Here is a 25702-nt window from a genome sequence, read left to right on the forward strand (position 1 = left end):
TCAGGAGAATGAGTAAAGAAGATCTTCATCAACGCAGTGGGCATCACCCAATCCCTTGAGTACCTGAACAGAACAAAAAGGGAGAGGGAGGACGAATTTGCTTTCGGAGCTAAGACATCCATCTTCTCTTGCCCTCCTGCTGTCCATCAGAGCTCTTGGAACTAAAGCTTTTGGACTCAAACCAGAGTTACACAATTGACCCCTCCCTGATTCTTAGGCCTTCAGTTGATTATACCATCAATTTATCTGGTTCTCCAGATTGTGCAGATGGTGGGCAGATTGTGGAACTTCTAGGCCTCCATATCCAAGTGAGCTAATCCCTACAATAAATCACTTATTTATCTCTGGATATCCTACTGGTTCTGTTTCTCTGAAGAACACTGACTAATACGCAATTCAATCTAGATATTGGATGATATCTAGTTTTCACATATGAGGATAATGCCAACACATTTATATAGTTGTTCTGGTTATTATGTGTTAATATCTTATTATTAATAAACACTGTGCCACAGTCAAGAAATTTGCACGAATGATGGGGCTGATGAAGGAGGAGATGATGTGTGACTGAACACCATTGGTATTTGTGGTCTAATTGAAACTCACTGGTCTAAATTGTGGACCTTGTCTTCTATTTTAAACATATGAATGTGTTATTTTATTAATAACAAAATAGTTGAATCCCTAAATTTATATCATTCTGTTACAAAGTTTTAAAAAGTGAATCAAAAGTTGACCATTTCTTACAATTAATCTATCTAGGAGACTATTTTTTTACTCTTAGCTTCAATCTGAGCACTACTTTGTTTCACGGCCACTTCTTGGTTTTCTACTGCTACATTATTAATTTTTAAGTGTTCTGTGGTCTCATAAGCTGAAGAAATGTGTCATTTTCACAGACACGTATTTAAAGCAGTAGGACTCAGAAAACATAGAACGTACTTTCATATTCTGACTATTTTCATAAACGGCTATGAGACAGTATTTTGACTATTCAAATTATGAGTGGGCTAAGTGATGAATTACCCACTAGCCAACTGATTTCCACTGTTAATACCAATGTAAATTATGGCCCAGATCAATCCCACAACTTCTAATGAAATTCCTGGGATGGGAATAACTTCTGCAAGGCCTCTATAAACACAGATCAAAGGTGTCAAGGGTGAAGCAGTAACATGAGAAATCCACAGACTAAGAGGCTTCAGTCTGGGGTCACTGCAAATCCAGGACACTGAGCCTATTTTAGATGGCAGTACAAGAATTAAATCATTACTAACTGCAAAACAAAGATTACACCATGAAAACTCTAAAGATGGTAAACAGATTAAATAACGTGCATATAAGTGAAGAAATTCTCAGGGCTGGAGAAATTTAGGACCATGCAAACAGATGAAGGCTTTCCCAGCAAAGCTGTAGTATATTTATGGTCCTACTGTACTTGGGACTATAGTGCCATTGAAAAGCGGAAACCCAGCTGTCACCTAAGACAGGAAGGGAATTCTGCAAATTTGGCAGCGATCCTTCAGCTGTGTCCTTAATACCCCTCTTGGAGTCTGCTGCGCTGTGACATTACTTACAGAGCTCAAAGAGGTCATGGAGATAGCTCCGTGAAGAATCAAAATTGAAAAGACTGCTGGTATAGAGTGGATTCTGAAAGCTATCTCAGGATTTAGCCAATCTGAACTATCACATCTTTCCCCAGATACCTGCCCTCAGTATTTCTCACCAGTTACTATTACTTATTCACCCAACTTCAAAACCTGAGTCTTCTCCAACTCCTCTTTTCTCCTCACTTCCACCTCCTGTTAGCTGCCAAGTCTAGCAGATTCAGCTTCTTCATCTTTAATCCATTCCCTCCTTTTGGTCTCAAAGGCCAGTGCTCTGGTTCAGGTGCTTACTCCCTCAGACTATTTAACCTGTCCTCCCAGTTTCCAGTATTTTTCCCTCTAATTCATTTTATGGCCACCATAATATTCATCTTTCTAAAGCACAGTCTGAATCATGCCAGTCCCCCTTTCAAACCATCTTTAATTAGTCCTCATGGCTCTGAATCAAATAAATACTCCTCAGCTTGGCATTTAAGACCCCAGTAATCTCCAGTAGCTCCTCAACGTCTATACTATCACCCACACATTTCCTTACAAGCACCACATGGTCCAACTTCCTGTTTCTTCCTCAAACTTCTTTTTGCAACTGGATCTCAATATGCACACGACTCAATCTACTGAAATCTTATCCATCTTCCAGGGTCCATATCAATCATTGCTTCCTCAAAGAAACCTCTCTCCATCTCCCCAATTATATGTGATCTCCTGCTTCCCTGAACCTAACACATTTTCCCTGGATCAATTATGACCTGCTATCTAGTCTACTTATTTATCTCATCTACTATAATTTTCTCCCAATCAATATTTATTAACACTTATCTATGTTCCAGGCACTGTATTAGGCATCAGGAGTACAGGAGTGAATAAAACATCTATGACCCCTCAAATTACACAGAGGAGCCTCAAGCTGGTATTATTATGGAATCTTCAAAGTGTACCACATGATAAGTAACTAGCATAATTGTTCTATCATGATGCCAGAACATAATTCATAAACATACTAAGTGTCATTCAATTAAGATGATTTGTTTAAAACCTCTAATTCAATTAATAAAAGAATCATTGTAAATGGGAAATTTGAAAAATCATACAGTGTAAACTTTAAGTCCATAATAAAGATCTGTTCATAATGGAAGCAAAAGTGGAAGAAATATCAAATCTTTCCATTGAAATATTGTAGGGCAAAAATGTCCATTTTCTAGAGCTATCCACACATTTATTTGTTTAATGAAACGAAAGAGTGGAAAGAAAGAAACAGACTTTGGTGTCAAAGGGACTTCAAATGAATGAATATGATGAATTGAATGAATGAATTTAAAAAGACTGGGGGTTTGGTTTTCTGACACTTTTTGGACCTATCATTTTAGAATCTTAGTAAAGTCCCCAGAAGTTCATGTGGAGATAACATAGATAGGGGATATGTATAGTGATCAGGTAAAAAGATGAAAGAATACAACTGTGAGATGAGCTATGTAAAATTATCATTAAGCAGGAAAACAAGACAATATTTCCCTCAGGCCTCTATCCTTGATTCAGCCCCCAGTGAAGAAACTCTGGCATTTAAAAGATGGGGAGGTCCTTACCAGACAGTCCCATTTTTAACAAGTATGCACATTTTTACATGTCAGTTTCAAATATCCCCACAATTCACAGTAGTTGTCCAAGGCCCCACCCACGCTCCACCTCCCACCCCGCCTCTGTTTCTTATTTACCTCATATGCATCTTTGATGTTCAAGGGCTCACCAAGAGCAGCCACATGTCCCACGATGCCTTTGTTCCACTCTAAGCGGATACAGTTATTTGAAGCTTCTTCCAGTGTTGAACCTTCTGCAACATCAAAGAGGCGGCTGATAAGAAACTTGTCGTTGGAGCTGTCCTCACAGACAAGGAACAGGGAATAGCGGTCAGTGGAGATGAGTCCATGGATGTGCAAGAACATTTTGTGACATAAGGCTGTGACATCCAAGTGACTAGAAATATCTTTCACTAATTCCAAGAGTCTTGAGCACTGGTCCCCTTCATCATTATCAAACCTTGGGGGGGTTAGAGGCATCTGTTCCTTCTTTTCTGAGTCAGAGAGGAAGCTCACAGTTCCCTCAGAATCCTTGACGACAATGGGTCTAAGAGGCCGATCAAATTCGGAGGCGGAGATTTTCCTGGTTGGTGTTCCAGGGACGCTGCTTTCTGCACAGGGACTCTGCTGCGAGGGGCAAGAGCAAGCTTCCGTGTGGCCTCTGACGCCTTCCTTGCACACAGGGATGGTGTGAACTCTCTCAGCAAACCATGCATTGACCATTTCTCTGCAGAAAAGAACATGTAGACACAGTAAATGTTTGAGGAATACCCCTTCTTAAATATTGCTACCCCCGAAAGCTTCTAAAAATCCGCTCATGGTAAACTGATGTGGTAATGATTGATTTGTCATAGAAAATAAAAACAAGATGGTTTATTTAAGACGGTTTTATTTTGAAAAACTCGAGAGGACAATTGCTTCAGTGAACATTTTAATAAAGCCTGACTCCTATAACGTGTATTTTCAGATATCTGATTTATAACACATTGTCAAGTCTGCTCCTCTCAAATCAGTTTGTGTTAAAGTAAAAGACACTAAATTTGACAAGAGTCTTAGGAAAATATAAATATGGAAATTTATCTGCTATTTAAAACATACAACTTTTTCTGAAGTTAAATATTTAAAAATTTTTAAAAATTTATATAAAATTGGCTAGCTAATATGCTTAATTTTAGATAGTTGTTTTAATCTATATCGCTACATATAGATTAGATTTAGAAAGGGAAGTGGAAAATATAAACCATTTGATCTGGTATGTGGTAGAAAGATTATAGATTTCCATTAAAATCATCCTAATAAGATTTGTTCAATTAATGGTAACGATGATCTCTTCTTCTAGAGTATCTACTCCTTGTATAAAGGAGAAAACAAAAAGGTAGGTAATAACTAATATAGAAAATTCAGTCCAAGAAAACTTAAGTTATTTATGTTATTAATGTGCCATCCCATGAAAAAAACCCATTTGGGCTAAAGCCTTCACAGTGGGTGATTTTTTTTAAACAAATATGCCAGATCATACACATCCAAATGATCGCTGTTCAGGTCAAATAATTCCTCTTGGGAAGCTGCATTCTCATGCCAACTGATGGTGCCATTACTTTAGACATTTTTGGAACTCTTCTTTTGAAACTAACTTCTAAAAATTTTCAAGAGCCACATAAGAATATTAGTTTTTTAAATTGATTTTTTTGGAGTACAGTTGATTTACAATGTTGTGTGAGTTTCCACTGTACAGCAAAGTGAATCAGTTATACATATATCCACTCTTTTTTTGATTCTTTCCCCATGTAAGCCATTACAGAGTATTGAGTAGAAAGAATATTTGTTTTATCTTAAAGTTAGATCTTGTTTTTCAGTAAGCCTTCCTCTCAAAACAAGCAAGTGAAACCACAAAAACCTAGAGTAAAAGATAACTTAATGTATATCTTATGCATTAGACTTGACTTTTTCTGAAACTCAAATTCACTTTCAAGAGACAGAAACTTGCTACCACTGAGGATACTTAAAAGAACTGGCCTATAAAAGCAATGCAATCTCCACTTGACAATGACTTACTGATTATCTTCACCAAGGAGCCAGGATAAAAAAGTTTGACAGTGTATCATTTTGGAGAGTGCAGGGAAACAGGCACTCTCTAATCCTTCTGAATGCAATAGAAATTGATAACACCTCTTCAGAGGGCAAGTAGGCAATAGCTAACAAGTTTTAAAATGCATTTATCCTTTGTTCCACAGATTTTACGCATGTGGGAAAGGAAGTACCAGGGTATTTATTTACTGTGGTACTTTTTGTTATAGCGAAGATAAGAAGCAACCTAATACCACAAACAGAAGCCTGGCAAAAACACATCATGGCACATTTATAAAGGGAACACTAGGCAGACATTTAAAAATGGTCATAGGTACTGATGTGAATAATTACCACAATTTATTAAGTGAAAAAAGAAGATCCAGAAGGGAGAAAGAAGAGTTAGCCTTTTTTCTGAGTCTCTACTAAGTCTTTCACTTATAGAATGTTCCCTTAATTATTTTATTTTGAACAGCAACTATTGTTTGGTAAATACTGTACTACCCTGAAATGACACCAGTCTAGAATGAAATGGGTCAAAAAAAAGATAACACAGATATGATTAGGATTACCCCATAATTCCAAGTGTTAGATACAGGTATAAATTTTAAAGTTCTCTTTAAAAAGCAATGTAGGGACTTCCCCCGTGGTCCAGCAGTTAAGACTGCATGCCCTCAGTGCAGGGCGCACAGGTTTTGATCCCTGATTGGGGAACTAAGATCCTGCATGTGATGCAGCATGGGCCAAAATAGTAATAATAATAATAATAATAATAATAATAATAATAATAATAATAATAATAATTAGTTTTTAAAAAAGCAATGTAGGGCTTCCTGGTGGTGCAGTGGTTAAGAATCCGCCCGCCACTGCACAGCGAAAGAAACCATAAACAGGACTAGAAGACAACCCTCAGAATGGGAGAAAATATTTGCCAATGAAGCAACGGACAAAGGATTAATCTTCAAAATATACAAGCAGCTCATGCAGCTTAATACCAAAAAAGCAAATAACCCAATCCACAAATGGGCAGAAGACCTAAATAGACATTTCTCCAAAGAAAACCTGCAGATGGCCAACAAACACATGAAAAGATGCTCAACATCACTAATCATTAGAGAAATGCAAGTCAAAGCCACAATGAGGTATCACCTCACACCAATCAGAATGGCCATCATCAAAAAAACTAAGAACAATAAATGCTGGAGAGGGTGTGGAGAAAAGGGAACTCTCCTGCACTGCTGGTGGGAATGTAAGTTGGGGTACAGCCACTATGGAAAACAGTTTGGAGGTTCCTTAAAAAACTAAAAATGGAACTAACATATGACCCAGCAATTCCAATACTAGGCATATACCCAAAGCAAACCATAATCCCAAAAGAAACATGTACCATAATGTTCATTGCAGCACTGCTTACAAGAGCCAGGACGTGGAAGCAACCTAAATGCCCATCAACAGATGAATAAAGAAGTTGTGGCACATATATACAATGGAATATTACTCAGCCATAAAAAAGAATGAAATTGAGTTATTTGTAATGAGGTGGATAGACCTAGAGTCGGTCATGCAGAGAAAAGTAAGCCAGAAAGAGAAAAACAAATACTGTATGCTAACTCATACATATGGAATCTAAAAAAAAAAAAAAAAATGGTACTGATGAACCCAGTGACAGGGCAAGAATAAAGATGCAGATGTAGAGAATGGACTTGAGCACACAGGGTTGGGGGAGGGGGAAGGAATGGGGAAGCTGGGACGAAGTGAGAGAGTAGCTTTGACATATATACAGAACCAAATGTAAAATATATAGCTCATGAGAAGTTCCTGCATAACATAAGGAGACAAACTCGATGATGGGTGATGACTTAGAGGGCCGGGATAGGGAGGGTTGGAGGGAGTCACGGGAGGGTAGGGATATGTGTATAAATACAGCTGATACATTTTCGTGTACCTTAAAAGTTGGCACAGCACTGTAAAGCAATTATATTCCAAAAAAGAGCTTAAATTTAAAAAAATGACACAAAGATAACTAAAAAATTAAAAAAAAAAGGAAAAAGAAAAGAATCCGCCTGCTAGTGCAGGGAACACAGATGGGTTCAATTCCTGGTCTGGGAAGATCCCACATGCCACGGAGCAACTAAGCCTGTGCACCACAACTACTGAAGCCCATACACCTAGAGCCCATGCTCTGCAACAAGAGAAGCCACTGTACTGAAAAGCCCATGCACCACAACGAAGAGTAGCCTCTGTTTTCCGCAACTAGAGAAAGCCCGCATGTAGCAATGAAGACCTAACGCAGCCAATAAATAAATAAATAAATAAATAAATAAAATTATTTTTAGAAAAGCAATGTAGTAAGTATACTGTACAGATCCCCGGTGTATACCTACAGCACAGAATCTTTTAAAATATAATTGCCTAATGTTTTATAAATTCATGACAAGGCTTGGAACAAAATTTCCAGCGATGAGAACATACGCTGATAATAAAATAATGCTGTATCTCAAAAACTTCGACAGAAATGAGGGGGACATACTTTGGGAAATGCTTGCATTACCTCCAGAATCACAGCAGTAGTGCCAAAGACACTGATGTCAGACATGTATGTGAAAAATGCACAGGAAGCATTTGAATAAGCTGTTTCATAAAATATAAGACAGAAAAAAGAATACATTTAACTTAACATCTCATGTGATTTAAAAGTGTGTACATGTAACTTAAATTCTCAAATGTATACAAAAAATAGGCATTTTAACTATTTCAGCTACAAACCTGAAACACAGCCTCAACTTTTCTTATCTTCTCATTGAAAAATGGTGATCGACTTTTAAATTTTTTAATCAAGCCACCTACTTGACAACTCCATGTGAACATCTAAACAGACACCTTAAATTCGTGAAATCAGAATTCCTAATGGCCCATCCTTCGTCTTGCTTCAACCTCACTCCTTGACAGTTTTCTTCATATTAATAAGTAGCACCATGATCTCCCTAGCTACTCAAACATCTAGGAGTTACTCTGAATTTCTGTTTCTTTCAACTCACACGTCCAATCCAGCAGCCAAGTCTTGTCTACGTGACTTTCAAAACCCTATATTCTAGTCTGTTCATTTCTATCTCCTGTACTACCTCCCTGATCCAAGCCCATCACCTCTCACCTGGGACTATGGCCACAGCCCCTTAACTGGTCTCTCTGATATTATACTAGCCTCCCTTCAATCCATTCTCCACACAGCAGCCAGAGTCATCTTTGAACAAAGAAAACCTTAACATCTTAACTACCCTACTTGGCTTCTCACTGAATTGAGACTAAAACTCAAACTCTTTCTATCCCCTACCATAGCCCCTCTCGCCCATGCCAGCCCCTCGATACTCCTCATCACATCAAACTCTAACTGCCCCCAGTCTGGACCACTCTACTCACCTGCACCCGGCTGATCGCAGCTCCTCATCCCCTGCGCAGACAGGTCTTCCCTGGTCACTCCACCTCAAGTGGCCTCGACACACTATGTTCTCCCCCCACGCTACCTGAATTCTTACTATCGTCTATTTTTCTTGTTTATCAATCTGTTGGTTTATTGTCTGCCTCCTCCGAGGAGATGTAAATGTCATACTTGTCTGTCTGTCTTGTTCACGGCTGCATGTCTGTACTTAGAAAATGCCTTGCACATACTAAGTCCTTGATAACTATTTGTGTGAATGAATAAATAAATGAAGCCTCCTAAATTAACTGCATTAAAAGGGACAATAGTCCTTTGAAAATCTGAATGCTGGTATATTTGTTACAGAAAATCAACATTGTGTTTTAGCTATTAATGTTCATCTTCCTTTGGATGTGAGTCTCATAACTGACCATGGCTAATTTACCCTATAGGATATCCTATAGGGCCTAATATATGTCTTAAACTAAGCCAGAGTCCAAAAATTCTTTGTTAGGTGTTTTGTATTATATTTAATTGTGTCACAAGTGTTTTACTTCTAGATATTTTCTTGGAGAGATGAACTCAGTATTAAATGACACAGGAAAAATAGATCTGGTATATTCAGTGACTCAATCAACAATTTTTATTAACTACCAGTCATGGAGGGAAGGGTTTTCTCACGACCACATTATTGATTATCTGAGTCCCTGTAGATACATCCCTGCATAGGAAAACATATGTTATCATAACATCAAAACAATCACTTATAAACCAAGCATAAATGAAATTAAATCCTCTCTCCCACCTCTCTCCCTTTAGGCATCCCTTGAGGTTTTGCAGTGCATGACCTATGTGGCTGTATGAAGTGAGCCTTCTTTCCTAAGACTAATATCTATCATCTCCTGTTGATTGTTTTTTAATACTTTAATCTCTGCAAATACAAATCACCTGCAGACTGAAATTTTACACTCTTATGTAAGATATAGAATTTCTAGAAGTAAACCAAGGTGATATTGGAGAACTATTCTAATATTACATAAAGCCACTGATAATTAAGGGTTAAGTCCAATTAAAAAACAGCTAACAACTGGGAAAAAAACAAGGATCATGAAATAACAAACACGTGAAAAGAGAATTCTATTCAAATAACTGCATTCTAGATTAAGAAAGGCTGCTGGAAAAATGTCAAATATTAATTTTAAAAAACTATATTTGAGGAAAAAAGACTCTCTTTAGGATCCTGCTGCAAATGCCAAATAAGAAGTAAAGATACTTGTGTTTACGATACAGCCTTGCCAGAAAATTGTTTATTTTAATAGCTTGGAGTTTTCATTATAATCTAAATCTTCTTAAATCTAAAATAAGGTAAATTTACTCTTATAACCCGCGGTTCCATTTTTCAAGATAAAGTTCCAATCAAAGCCTTTTCACTGATATTTTCCCATTTTAATTGGATTCACTTCTGTGTCCTTTTTTTTCTAGAATAAATTATTCTCATGAAGGTCCTTGAGTGTGTCAGGCACTAGGGATACAGGAGTGAGCAAGCCCAGACCTCTCCTCCCCAAACTGAAGCTTACATTGTGTCCAGCAGCTAATTTACACACACACTGAATTTGCTGTCATATGAAGTTATATGTAACTGCATATGAATGAAAAAAGATGGAAAGATGAACATGTCAAATATGAAGGTAATATACCAGATGGGATTCAAGAAACCTGGCTGGTAGCTCTGATGGGGCAAATCACTTCTTTGGCCTGAGATAGGATCTCTGTTTTCCCTTCTTTCTCTTCCTTGAGTCTCTGAGATTTTGAAAAGTATTTACATTAGTGATATTGGAAGGGAAAAAAAAGCACCATTTTATTTAAACCTCGTGAAGCAGGCATGCACAATCCCAGTTTCTAAATTATGAAGCTAAATTAAATGGCTGAACCAAACACATTCTGCAAGCTGGTAACAAAACCTGGAATCAAATCTGGGTCTCCTAATCCAAGTCTTATGGCCTACAAGAACCTAAAAGTTCCCAGAACATCAATGTTTGTCACAAAGACACTTCATAATGTCTAGCAGCATCTGAAAGAGTCAAAGATCAAATTTAAACACACAAGGCATAGAGAAAATAAAATCACCTATAATACACATCCTCTAACTAAATTCTTTCCATCCAGATCATAAAAGGACAGCACACTTAACCACCGAGGTAAAAACACTGCCTCAAGGGATTCAGAGAACAAAGATTCTTAAGGATAGTGTCCTGAAAAAAAATCTGACTGAATCCCATGCCTGTGTTTCTCTGAAAGCATAAAATGTTTTACAAACCGAAAATGATTCACTGAAAAGAATATATAATAAATGTGTTCAAGAGAAGAATAATTCTCAGGGCTGCTAGATTTAGCAAATAAAAATCCTGGATATCCAGTTAAAACTCAGTTTCAGGTAAACAATGAATAATTTTTTAATATAAGCAGTATCTAAAATTCAAATTTTACTGGGTGTCCTATATTTTAGCTGGCCACACTAGTCACTCGATATTCTATTTTTCCCAAGTGAAACTGTTGGCAGGTAGACAACAAAGAAAAAAGCAGGTTCTATGCAGCATGCTAATGAGCTCCAGGCTATCAAATCACTAATACTAATTTTATCATTGAAAGAGCACAAAGGATCCTGTGTAAGATAACTGAACCTTTTGAAAGCTCTTGGATTAATAATTTGTGGCATAAAAGTCTTCCTTAAATCAAGCTTTTTCATTTTACTGTCCAAACTATACCATATACTTAGTAGAGAAAAAACAAACTGCAATCTACTTATAAAAGGGAGGCTGACTACGTGCTAAAAACTCTTGGGACTTACAACCACACCCCGAGAAGCTGTGTTTTTCAGCCATAAATCCTAAATTCCAGTCTGTATCTTAGCTATTGCTACCAATGGGATTTGTGACCAGTGGCAAACAATTTTCTTCTTCTGAGTTTCGATTTCATCCTCTGTATAATAGGGGAAATACTGCCTATTCTAACTTCTTCATGAAGCGCAAGGTGCTGACTTTCTTCAGCAGAGTATGAAGTCAAGAATACCAAACTGGCCATCAGGAGAGAACTCTAGTTCCAACTATAAGAATACACAGACCTGAGGCTGAACCAATCACAACTTCTCTGGAGTTCATTTTCTCCAGAGTACAAGTTCTTCATTGTACACACGGTCAGCCATATGAACAGGTCATGAAGCCTGCTTACATGATGAACGGGCCAGTAGGTGATGATGATTAGGTTGGTCAACTCTTGTCATCTCCTTTTGCCCCTCAGCTTCCTCATTTTTAAACAGGCAAAAGACTTCTTCCTCCTTCACTCACCGCACAGGGTTGGTGTGCGCGTCAAGTTAGAGAACGCACGTGGAAGCATTTCAAAATCTCTTCCATATATTGAAGATGTTGCTATCTCCTAGACCCTTAGGATTCATTCCAGTGGAGACGTAGGGCTGGGGTAAGGAGCCATGGCTGTTCACTCCCTCCTCAAGTCCAGCCAAGAGAATCAGAGAAAGTGAGGGAGAAAAAGGTTGTATTCCTGGTGGTACAGGCCCACAGGCTGAGTGGGCCTAAGAGGGTTTGGAAACAGGCTGACTACCTGCACCCTGAGCATCCAGAGTACTTGTCCAAAGCAGATACTGCAGATTGTCACTCATTATAGAATCCCACTGAGTTCTCCCTCTAAAAAGAAGAGTTACATCATAAGTCTACATAAGTTACATCCTAGCCATCTGAACGAAAAGAACAAAATGGATGCACGTTCCACAAAGGTATTCTACCCTCTCCTACAAGCACTGATAACTTAGTGACTCTGCTTTCAGGTATCAGCAAGTCCTTGCTAACTGCCCTGCAATCGAAAGCAGAACAGACCTCTTGAAGTCTTTGAGTTGATTTAACTTTTACAAGGCTGTTAATGAAAGACAACAGGCCCTGGTTAATGAAAGACAACAGGCCCTGGACCCTTGAAAAAAACCCACAGCCAAGGGAAATGCAATAAAAATTAACGCCAAGAATTTATAATCGATGACAAGATCCCGATGTTTAACACCCCATCTAAGTCATTCCTTCTCTCCTCACCGAAATCTGTTTTATTATTCTCCAGTCACTTATTTCCTTCCACATTTTATTACACACAAAATTTCTCACCTCATAAATGAGTTGCATTATACACCTTTTTAAAATGGGTAAATTCGACGTAGTTTTGTTTTTAAACTTCTACAATATGTCTTAAAATAACTGGAGAAACCCTGGAGGGTGCCAAAATCAATGTTGGGAGTTACTTCACTCAGGTAACATGAATGTGAATACCAACTGTGCTTTCAAACTTACAGGTACCAGAGATGCTGCTCAGGGCTCACGAAGGGACCCTTTCCCTTCCTGAGCAAGTAAAGAACCCAAAAGATTGAAATTAATTAGAGAGCCGGAAATACAGCCACTGGAAGCTGATCAAAACGTGCCATGAGTTATCATAAATGTGACTTGGATTTTAAACCCCGAATCTCTTAAAACAATGAATCCAATCAGAAGTCTACTATCTTAGTATTCTACTTTACTGAAGACGCTTGCAGCTCAAGAGTCCCACCCATGCAATGATGATTTAATACAAAAATCAGTGTCATGAGGAATAACGTTTAACATATTTTGATTTCAGGAGGCTTCTGTAAAGCCCCAACGGCACTGCATCCTTCAAGACAATGTTCATTGTGGCTGGAGCACCCTACAAAACTAAATGAGTTCATGCACTCAAAAGGCCAGGCGGCCAGGTTCTAGCAGCTGCTGCAGGAAAAGGCTGAGCTTGACATTTCCAGTGTCGGGCATTTGGGATCTTTGGTAATACACAGAGAAATGGAAAGAATAAATTCATTCGTGAATGATAAGAAAAAAGCATGGAAGAAATTCTGGGGGGTAGAAAGCCTAGGAGGTGAATTGTCATTTTTTACAACGGTTGTAACAAAGAGTTATCTCATCAAAATTACACACATGGTAGAAACAAAGTGCTACATATTTCATTCCTACACATCCTGTGTGCTCATATTTTTAAAGATGAAAAGTGTATCATTCTTAAAATGATAGATTCAATTAAGTTAATGATTAAATTTAATGGTACCAAGCTAAGAATATCTTTTTACGGGATATTTAAATAGGTTTAAGTTTTAGATATGAGCTATGCTTCCTCTCATATTCTACAAAAATTTTATAAACTGATTAGTAATATCCATTGAAAAAATGGAATGTCACCAGATGATGGCACATACTCTGTTACGAATGACAACTTTCCCCCTTTTGCAATTTCTAATTTTCACTCAACATTATTACCTATCACAGGGAGGAAAACTACAGTTTATAATTTGTGTTCTAGAAATTTCCCACTAATCTAAACAAGTCATAGCTTCTTCCAAATGCTTACTATCTAGAAGTATTAAATAGAATATGCAAAACTTACTGCATAGTGGGATGCAAATTCTCACATACCATTTCAAATACGGTTAGCAAAAGGGAGACACACACACACACACACACACCAACATACATGCACTCGCAACTGTGTACAAAGGGGCTCCACGAAGCAATAACTTTTACTGTGCTCACTCATCTTAAAAAGACAGAAATACCTTAAAGTACATATTCAGTATTCCAGATGCCTTGAAAGGGAAAAATAATTTAAATACTTTGTCTAGGTTTTATAGACTATTTCCTGGCATCTAGAAAAGTAAGGAAAAGAAAAATTTACAAAGCAGTGTAAAATTCTGATGTAAACATAATTCTCACGGGTTAAAAATATAATTAGATGAAATCTACTTGTAGAGCAACTAGTTTAATGTGTTTCGTACTCTTGCCTAAAATAATGTATCAGAGGATAAAAATTCTTTGAAAATATACTGTACTTAGGGTATCTGTGCTCTAATACTAAAAATACAATGGTAACAGTCTAGTACCCAAGTTTTCAGCCATTCTATTTTAAAATGTCATTGGCGAGGTCCCACTTTTCATACTCTAAAATTATATATGGAAACGAAACCCACTTGGGCAAAGTCTTTAGGCACCTCATTTAGTAACGTGCTTGCACATTAAGAGGCCCTAGGAGAAACTTTAGCCTCTTCCTGAGTTAAATTCCTCACGACATTAAATCTATGAGTCTTTGCTTTGCTTCCGTTAATATTGAATATTGAACTTCAGTAGAGATTGGTGGGTAAGGGCTCTTGGTGGGACAGACTGAGGCTTCAACCCCAGAGCTGCTTCTGAGATAAGACCTCAGGTGCATTATTCACTCTCTATAAAATAGAAATAATGGCATTAACCCTCATAGCGTTCTTCAGAAAATTAAGGGAAATGATGCCTATAAAGTAATAGCATAGAGTCTAGTACACAGTGTTTAATATGTGGTCATTACTGTTTTTAAGTTAACTGAATTTTTTTTTTTCTGGCCACGCCATGCAGCCTGTGGGATCTTAGTTCCCTGACCAAGGATCGAACCCGGGCCATTGGCACTGAAAGCACTGAGTCCTAAACACCGGACCACCAGGAAATTCCCAAGTTAATCGAACATTAACTGAAATATATTTTCAAAATTTATTTTGTAAAAATAAAAACAATTTATTCATGGGTTTCTACAGAATAATGAGATGTTACCCATTTGTTTCTTTTTAAGCTCCTAGTTTAAAAGCACTAATTTCTCTATAGAAACATTTGTGCAAAAAAAAAAATTGTTTCAATGTTGGTATTTTCTCAAATTAGAACTGAAAAAACATAGACTCCCTAGACCAATAACTACACTTACATATGACATAATTTTCTGAATAATGCACAAAGATTAAGAGCTGAACAGTGTTGTGTTTTGTTTCTTGAGAAAAATCACTGTCTTTCTATTACTACTCAGAATTTAATTTTTAAAAATAAGTTATAGAATTTCGGTGATGAGTTTTTCAAAACATCACAGATATAATAAAACTGTTTGACAACAAATGTGATAAAATATACAACTAATTACTTATGATAAAAACCATAGCAATATTTCATAACAACCATACCTCTAAACTGGAGAATGGTTTTAAATATCAACACTTGATAAAAACAATGCTTTAACACTCTGCTACAGGAGATTTGGGGATTAAAATTGGTCCACTTTAGTTCCCACCCTAGGGGGCTTACTTGGGGGAATTCTATAGGTAGGCTGATATCTGGGCCTCAAGGATGTTACCTTTGAGTAACATTACAGAGATTTGCAGGGTGCCTCAAACAAAACAAAGGAAACAGTTACAGGCCCTGAATGATCCACAAACACAGTGCACAATCATGTTTTTAAGTCTACTATTAAAACATGACCCCTTTCTCTTTCTCTCCAGTGCCTTTTTCCATCACTGATGGGAATTAACCACTTAAAACCAGAATTACAAAGAGTACACTAATTTCCTGTCTAAAAAGGGATGGTTGATAACATAGGGAAATGTGATAAAATTATCTGTAGGAAAAACGTAAAAATAACTCACATAAAATATAATGTTAGATATTTCTTCTGCCCTTGGATCCTAATTTTACACAGTTTTAGTTGTGTTGTTTGCATAATTGACCTAGATCCACCACTCATACTTGGAAAATACTTAAAGAAGGAAACGATTCAATCTGAGAAGCTGATATTCTGCTCTCCTGGTGAGAATCAAGAATGCTTAGAGCTGAAAGAGATTGTTAAACTCATTTATGAATTTCTCTGCTTTGATTTCTCACCCCCTCCTATCTCCCATTTTAAAGCCAAGATTTATTAACCTGGGCCAGTCACAAAGCTGGGAACACAGGCAGGAGGTCTGGACTCCCATTTCAATTCCCTTTCCAGTACCTTACACAATCCACAAAAGGTTCTGTTCCAACCATTAATAAAAACTCATCTAAAAAATGAGAAGGACACAAAGTCTATTAAGTCCCTGTTCTGTTGTTCTAATTCCCACTTATCAGAATAAGGGGGTGACTCTCAAAGTTTGCAATTATAATTAAGGCACTGATGATTCTCAGTAAAATAAACAGTAACCTACTGAAAATCAGTCTAAAAAAGATAAGGAAATATGTATTAGTTCCTTTAAATTCCTTAAGAACACTAGAAGTCAATGCTATTATTCCCATTTTGCAGAGAAAGCAAATAAAGTACCTAAAGGTACTTTTAAGAAAGCGGTAGTTCTGGGGTTGAAGCTTAAATCTATCTTATCTGGGGCCCTTAACCACCATAAATAGAAGTAAATTTTAAAGGGTTCAGAACAGTGGCTCCTAACCAAGTAGTGGTGCCAGCCTTTGGGGGTCATGTGGAAATGTGTGTCACAATAATCAGGGTGCTCCTGACATTTAGTTTCTGGGGCCCAGGGATGTTAAACATCCTGCAACACGCTGAACAGTTTCTCACAACAACAAAAAGTATCACTACCGAATGCCAAACAGCATCCCCTTTAAGAAGCAATGGTTTACTACAATGAAAAAGAATCTGAAAAAGATGAATCACTTCGCTGTAAACCTGAAACTAACACAACACTGTAAATCAACTATACTTCAATTAAAAAAAAAAAGGAAAGAAAAAAAAGCAATGGTTTGGATGAATAAAAGATTAACATACTATAACAGGGTATTAAATGAAACAGGGGCGATCTGGGACACCTCCAAGTGATTCCTCCAATAATCTCTACTCTGATGTTACAGTGAGTAGTTCCTTTGCTTCTGGCATGGTTTAGAAACAAATGCTGCCTAAAGTTATTTGATGTTCCCAAGTGTTCTCCAGCTATGAAAACATCTGAGACACTTACTGGGACCAAATATAAATAAAATGCACAACTGCTTCATATTTTTACATTCAAATTTGACCAAGAGTTGGAAGAGACATGTTTTATAATTTTCCATGCATTCACAATCACATATATGAAAAATGTTCTTTCATGGAAAACCTGCTTACATCTGAAAGAAAACCTAATAAGCAAAATCTATACTGTAAATATGTAAACCGATTTGTTTTGCAGCTTAGATATGGGAAAGACTGGACTAGATTGGCATGTCTCAATCTAAGGTACGAGAAGCCGGGACAGTCCAAAGCAAGTATGTTTTGAAGATCTGTAGTTTTTCTATGGAAATGCTTCAGTTTTGCGTTTTCACACTAATGACAATTAAAACCTAAAAAAAAAAAAAGTAAAAGACATATACTTTAAATGATTGGGATGACCACCTTATAACCAAATACTATCCTGCAATTTTAGCAGTCAAGTTTATATTTCTGTTTACAATCACACTGCAGCCCAATGGTTCGGGGGTAAAGAGAAAAAAAAAGTAGATTTAATATGCAAATATGCTTTCAAGCCAAATAAAACCCCAAAGCTGGTGTACTGTGCTATGGGACTAAAAGTTTCAGGACTGTTAAGAGGGCCCCATTGGGAGAAACAATCATCAGGAGGCAACTGCAGCCAAGGCAAGCGGACCTCACCAGACCCCTGCAGGGGAATCAGGGCCACAGTCACCCTTACCAGGATGATTTAATGAAGCCTGTCAACTTACATTTGGCTAGAGTTTTATCATTTAATTCATAATTAACTTATACACTTTTTTTGGTATTAGTTGTATAATTGCTATAACTAGGATTAACTTATACCTACTCTTAAGAATTCCACATTTAACTAACATTAAAATAAGAGAAAGTCAGTACTAGGTATGGCAGATCTCTGGAACCTCTGGAGGTGCTGACATCACTTTCTTTGGGGAATTTCTCCTCCCCCACTGACGTATCACACTATGGGCGACCTGCCCCAGCAAAGTAGTGAGACACCCCTATTCTTCCCTACACAATGACAGGTCCAGAGCAGGCAAGTCATGCAAGCAAGGCCAAGTAATCTTGAGATGACTGATATGGGTAAGAAGGTACTTCTCAAACATCAGAAGTTTAAGACCCACATAAACTTGCCAAGAAGAAACTTTTCCAGTGCACAAAGAAAGCCTGCCTGAGAATAAAGCCAAAGCTGCATAGGGCCAAAGGGATGGAGGGAAGCAGGGATGGAGGGAGGGAGGGAGAGAGGGAGGGAGGGAGGGAAGGAGAGAAGGAATGAAGGAAGGAAGATTGATTACATAGATATACAGACAAAAAGAATGTTGACAAGATTATTTCATCAGGTGAATTTCACACCCAAACCAAACTCCAGGAATGTCAATTGTCAGTTAATTTTGTATGAGTTTAAGATGAGTTTCTGTCACTTGTGACCAAAAGCTTTTTAACGAAGATACTGGGGATCAATAAGAATGTCTTTCTTACAAGGTAAACATTACTTAAATTTGAGAAACACTGGACATGATCTCCTCTAACTCTACAGTTCAAAGATCCTGTGTGTTTTAATTATTTCATCAGCTTAAAAAATTAGGGTTTTGTCTCTTCTTATAACCTCAGTATATGTATTCAACAGAAAGTAGAAATGATGACTTTTTAAAAAATAATTATTACCAGGGATATGAGATCAGATAGGGATCTTTTCTTTCTCAAGTTTAGATATAATAAAATTATCCCGAGAAGACAATCTGCAAAAAGTTAATTTTACTTTACAATTCAGAAATAAGGGAAAGGTCTCAAAGAATACAGAAGCTAACAATGGCACCTAAGACTTTAAAAAGCATGTTCACTACAAACTACAAATGGGGTATGTGTATATATACATCTATGTATACATCCATATACAGAAGGCTTTTTATAAAGCTTTTTAGACTATTCATCAGGATGATTCTTATGAACTTAACAGTTAGTTTACCTTACCTGCCTTAAATATTTAGTTGGCAATAAGTAGAAATTCCTACCAGTTAGAGAAAATGAATAAAGCACTCACACCATGAAAAAAAATATGATTCAAAATAAAGTGAGAATACCAAGTCAGTAAATAAGATTACAGAGCTAAATATCAAACGAATGACTCATGTGGAAAGAGTTTCTTCAATTTTTATTCTTAGGTTGTAATTCATAGGCACTTTTTTTTTTTTTTTTTTTTTTACTGAGAATCTGATTTAACAGATATTTCCAAGGCCACATCAATCAGCTGTAACATTGATCAACTGAATCAACATCTGTCCAGCTAAAGTATTCTCATAGGAAGTCCTGCAAAGTCAGTAGCTAGTGTGCAGTCTAAATTCAAAAATTAGTCATTTTTCAACCGTCCACTATCAATCAACTCAGTGATTTATTTAATTGCCCTGAAGCCCTTACCAAAGCAAGAGGTTTTATCCTACAATTAGCCCTGAGAACAAAGAAAAAATCTAACTTAACGCAACAGTTAGGGGTTTAATAAATTGTTAGCTTGAAAAATATTTGAGGGACAAACTAATAAATACCAAGCAGTTTTTTTAAAGACTTTTCTCGCACGAAAGAACTCTTTCCCAAGCATTATTAAAAAGTATTAGGAAGTTCAAGCATGTTTAGGTTAATTCGTGTTTTCAAATCTAGAAGAAGGGAAGCATGCATCTTAGTAAGACATACTCTCTGTAATCAGATAAGGGTGAAGGTACAAACTTTACCCATACAACTTGAAAGCATTTTCATACATTTTAAAAGAAATCGTATCAGAAACCAGACTCAAGTCATTTCTTCAGGTGGAACTATTTAGAAAGGAAATTTGGTTGCACAACATAATCAAAATGCTAAAAACTGCTCATCTTTAGGTACTGAAAACAATATTAAGAAAATACTGGCAATCTCTATAGATCTTCAGATCAAAAACAAAAAAAAGCTACTGAATTGTACTACAAGCCTGTTTAAGTGTTACACTAAGCAAATAGATTTGAATGACTAATTGCCACTGATTAGTTCTGCCACAGTTTTAGGAATCATGATCTTGTATTGGGGGCTTTCAAAATGGAACTGAATATGAAACCCTGAGAACACTGGTGATAGAAGAGCAATGAGAAACATTTCAGGGGCTCCTATGGATTCTTCCAGATTCAATCCTATGCAAATTCAATCCACATGAGTACTTTTAGGGCACTAAAAGGTGTCTTAGAGCTGGCTATAAGGACCCTGGTCATAAGCAATACACGGATAAAAGGACATTATTACACCAGAATTACCATAATGAAAATAGAAATAATATCAAAGCCAGACTGAGTCAATGCCCACAGGACTTTATTATCTTCAGTATTAGTGACTGCTTAACAAAATATGCTTAGCAACTCGTTTGAAAATTGTGAAAAGTGTATATTCCTATATGATCACAGAAACAATCATTTTTAAGATCGAATAGCAAGATTTATTTTACACCCATCATCTGACTTTAAGATAAATATCATGCAAATAAAAGGTTATAGCTTTTAGAGACACACACACAGAGAGAGACAGACACAGGAAGGAAGGAAGGAAGGAAGGAAGAAAGAGAAAGAGAGAGAGAAGGAGAGAGAGAGAGGAAGAGAGAGAGAAAGAGAGAAAGGAAGGAAGGAAGGAAGAGAAAGAAAAAGAAAGAAAGAAAAAAAGAAAGAAAGAGAGAAAGGAAGGAAGGAAGAAAAAGAGAAAGAGAAAGAAAGAAAGAAAGAAAGAAAGAAAGAAAGAAAGAAAGAAAGAAAGAAAGAAAGAAAGGAAGAAAGAAAGAAAGAAAAAAAGAAAAAGAAAGAAAGAGAAAAAGAAAATCCCAAACACAGGACCTGAAACATCAACTAATTCACCACAGCTTTGCAATGTCAAATAAAAAGTCTATCATAGAAAACTACATGGGAGTGTAAAACTTCTGTTTCTGGACTTTGATCCAAGTAGTCATAAAAAGTTGTCCTCACTTAATATCTCCTATTTCCAGTACATGCCAAATATTCTCAAGCTTTTGCCTAGTGCAAAACAAAGCAATAAAAGTCAATCATATTACCCCTACAATACTAAAGGATCAAAAACATTGCCCACAATCACAGAGCTGATTAGTAACTAATGAAAGATAAATTATTCTAATATGCTGTCAAGAATAACAACAGCTGTTAAAGTGGCATTAGCACCAAAAAGGCTCCATCTGTGAATGTACAAGCATTAAAGCCCTTAATGAACACAGCATCCCAAACCTGCAGGACTGCAAAGTTTTCTATAATAGCGAGGGTGGAAGTTTTCCATAGGTTTTAGTTACTAGTCTCAAGTTAATTTTTATGCCAATAGATTATATTATGAAATGTTCAACTGACACTCTCAAAATTCACTGAAACAGGTTTTGATTGCTAAAAAGCATCTATTTGTGTGCTACAAGCTATAGCTTTTAAGGAAAGATAATTATAGGAAATAATGTAAAATATAGCAGCGATAATTGCTTTCAAGGTCAACCAAAATTCACAGGTGTTTACATGAGAGTTAAGGAGGGCCAGAACCTTCCTTCTATTCAATGACTTACTATTGAGTGCAGACCATTCCGTTTGGGGAGAGAACAGAGAAGCATGCATGAATGTCAAACAACAATTAAATCAAATAAGGTAGAAATAATTCTACCAAGGAGCCTGTTTACAGGCACAGGTGGCCATTCTAAGTGAATGCAAATTTATTTTAAATCTTAAAACACACCAAATGCCTCTACAGAACTATTCTCTTTCAAGGCTTTCCCAAATCACATACAGTGTTCATTTTATACATAGTCTAACAAAAGGGGAAAAAGCAAAGTAATGTGAGCTTTTCGTTAAAAACCAAAAATCACAACAAAAAACAGCTGTGAACAAAGTGTCTCCAATAAGCTTTTACCACAACCATGTGAATCACACTGTGTTCAGCAGGTTGGCATTTTTATAATTTGCTAATATTCAACCTCTCATTCTGTGTCTCCAGGTCATGCCATCAAATAGAAGCCCAAACTGGAGTACTGTTCCGTGAAAAATCTCTGGCTACAGACAAGACAGATTATATTCTTCACACTGACTACTTTCAGCGCTTTATCTATAACTCCTAAAATTGAGGGCCTACACTACTCTTGATTATCTTACACTTTCGTTTTTCAACTTGAACTCAACATAAACTCTTCTCCCAAGATTACATACACACACATATATATACCACAGAAAGCGTTTCAGCGTATTGTCCACATCAACTATGATATAAAAACCCTAACTGAAGAGAAAACCTTTAACAAAGTCTCAGATGATCTACATTTTACGCTAAGCAGTGTAATTTTGAGAACTGGGATTTTAATCCTATGCTATTTGGGAGAAAAAAGTAATGTAAAAAGAAATGTAACAACTCATTCAATTTATTTTCCGGAAAAAAAACAACAAAAAAAAAAAACCAAAAAAAAACGTTACTCTCAAACTTTTGGCGGGCTCTCAAAGTGAAGTGTTGTTATGTATGAGTTAAAAGCTACCACCAAACAATCCCAAGTTTATGTCTTTAAAGGGAGAGGGGAGAAAAAAAGAAAAAGGACATTTACGCTGAGTTTAAAATAAATAATTTTGTTCTTTCTTAATAATCTGCCTAAAGAACATCCCTCTACACATTTAAAATATCAGCCCCGTTCTCCTGCCCACTCCGCATTATACTATGCGCTATAATTCATTAAGGGCGGAAGGGTGGAAGTATGCAAGGGTGAAAGGAAAACGGGGACAGATGGCCTCGGAGGAGGAGACCTCTCAAAACTGCTGGCTCCCAGCAATGGATAATTCCAGACCTAGATGGTCTTAGTGCCTCACCCCAAACCCGCAGAAAAGTGCCCTTCGAAAGGGAACCACTTTCCATTCAGGATTTATCCCCTGGGTCGCTCCAGATTTAGTATTTTGATAGAAGGCGAAAGCGGGAAGAGGATTTTAAAAGGAAGGCTGAGTAATTAAACAGAGGAGATAAGATCTGTCCCGAAGCCATCGCCTCTGTTAAAACCCCCCAAAAGTGATCAAATCGACACCCACTGAACATTCGTTAGGAGCAACGGAGTTAAAAAGCGTCCCATCTAAGACCTCAGAGTATTACATCTGCAGGAAGGTAGAGGAAGACAGAAATGTCACAGAGCACATTTTCAACGAAGCATCGCCCCGCCGGTGTGACCTGGGTGCAAGCACCCTGCACCCGGCCCCCACCGCGCCCCCGGGGAAAGTGGGGAAAGAGGGGGAGGATGCTTAAGGAAGTACCTTGTTTTGTCTCCAAAAGGCAACATAGCAAACCTGGCGAGTTGGAGATGCAGATGAGGCGGCGTCGGCGGACCCTGGACTCGAGGAGGCGCCGTGGGGGTGGGGGCTGGGGGCCGACGACGTGCCCAGGTGAGGCCAGCGACTCCAAGCCGGCTCCCCTACCGCCCGCGCCTTCGCGCCGCCGCCCGCCGCCCGCCGCCGCCCGCTCGCCCCGCGCTGCGCCGCCCCCTGGCGGGGAGCGCCCGGCCGAGTCGCGGCGGTGCACCGGCGGGTGGGAGCCCAGCGTCCAGCCCCAGCCGGCCCCTTCACCATCACCGCCCCGCTCGCGTCTCCCTCCCGGAGAGGCGGCCAGCGCCAGCTGCCCGAGGGCCGCTGCCGGGAGCCAGCGACGCCGAGATCCCGGCCCCTCCTTCAAAGGGGTGCGTCTGGAGTCAGCCCCACGCCGCGCGCAGCGGCCGGCCGGGCTTCGCACCAACTCCCCCGGCTTCGGGGCACCCGGCCGCCAGGCACTCTGCGTTTCGCCCTCCTAGCCCCTCGGCTTCAGCCGCGATTCCTCTCCAAGTCTCCCGCGAGCGTTTCCCACGCGCGCCCCGACTGCCCGCTGAGCAGCCGCCTCCCGAAGGATAGTCTCTCTCTCCTCCCCGCCCTCCGCAGCAGCCGCCCTGGCGCTTGGCTCCGGACCAGGAAGAGCTGGCCTTTGGGGTTGTCCCGGGCCGCGGGACCTGTCACCCCACCCCCCTCCAGGGTCCGCTCCCCGCCGCGCCTCCGCGCCGCCCTTTGTGTGCGCGCCGCGAACCCCTCCACGGAGCCCGTTCGGCGGCGCCGCCTTGCGCGCAAAAGCGGCCGAGAGGAGGAGCGCGGGACAACCAGGGGACTGGAAGGGGGCAAAAAAACGACAGCACTCACTCTGGGAAGGTTCCGGCATGTTGCTGCCCTTGGGGCTTCTTCGTGGTCTCGTGCCCTACCCGGGCTTCCCCGCCCCGCCAGGGCCGGGGCGAAGGGGGACGGGGGAGGAGCGGAGCCACAGGGACCGCATTGGAAATGGTGCTTCCGGAGCGGCAGGGAAGGGGCTCAAAAACTGTTTTTGGTTTCGCTAAGGAGATTTAGGGGAACCAGGAGGCTAGAGAAGGGCTAGAGGAAGGCCCGTGAGCGCAGGCATAGGAAAATAATCTTGCTCCCAGGGAATACCAGGGCTGCCAGCGTGTTGGGGGGAGGGAGGGAGGGAGAGGGGGGTCCGGCACGTTCATTTTTGGATTTGAACTTTGTGCAAGTTGGATCGAATCCGACGCTTGGGGTTTTCGGCTGTACTCGCCTTAAAGTCGAGGTCTCTACACCGTAACAGGATCACGGCCCTACTTCAAAGGCAAAGGGCCTGAGAGTGGAGACTGTTTAATGGTTAACGAAGGGGAAAATTCAATAAGGGACAGAGATCAGCCCCAGGTTACGCTCCATGCCCCGGCCGGGTCTTCCACGGGTCCTCTTCTTACCTGGTGCCTTTCCTAACAAAGTAAGAGAAGGTAAAGTCCCAGTGATCGTCCAGCCACGCTTCGACCGATTCCTGGTCCTACTGCTGCTGCGGCCGCGCGGAGCCGGGGCCGACCCACTCCATGATCAGCGCGGCGCGTCTCTGCGGCTCCCCCGTGCAGGTTTTCCACCCCAGCTGGGGTCCCTCCCTCGGAGGAGCTGGACTCGGCCTCGAGACTCTCCCCCTTCGCCCCGCTCCAGTCCGGCCGGCTTTCGGCGGCGCTGCTCAGACACCGGGCCAGCCTCCTGCCGCGCCCCGCCTCTCCCGGTCCTCACCGCTCCCAGGTGTGGCGGGCGGGGCGGGGTGCCGCAGCCCCGCGCTCTCCCTGGGGTCTGGCTGAGACTGGCTCTCGCAGGCTCTCGAGTCCCCAGATTCCGAGGCGCGCGCGGCGGCGACTGGCGAGCTCTGCGGGAGCCTAGTGGCCAGGACTAGAAGGC

General features: G+C 39.5%; 1 pseudogene; it reads right to left on the reverse strand.

Annotated features, from left to right (window-relative positions):
* Nucleotides 1-25349, reverse strand: LOC130844469 (cGMP-specific 3',5'-cyclic phosphodiesterase-like; annotated as a pseudogene).
* Between the last annotated feature and the right edge of the window lie 353 nt (nucleotides 25350-25702).

This window comes from Hippopotamus amphibius, chromosome 2 (genome assembly GCF_030028045.1).
Source record: "Hippopotamus amphibius kiboko isolate mHipAmp2 chromosome 2, mHipAmp2.hap2, whole genome shotgun sequence".
Classification (NCBI taxonomy): domain Eukaryota; kingdom Metazoa; phylum Chordata; class Mammalia; order Artiodactyla; family Hippopotamidae; genus Hippopotamus; species Hippopotamus amphibius.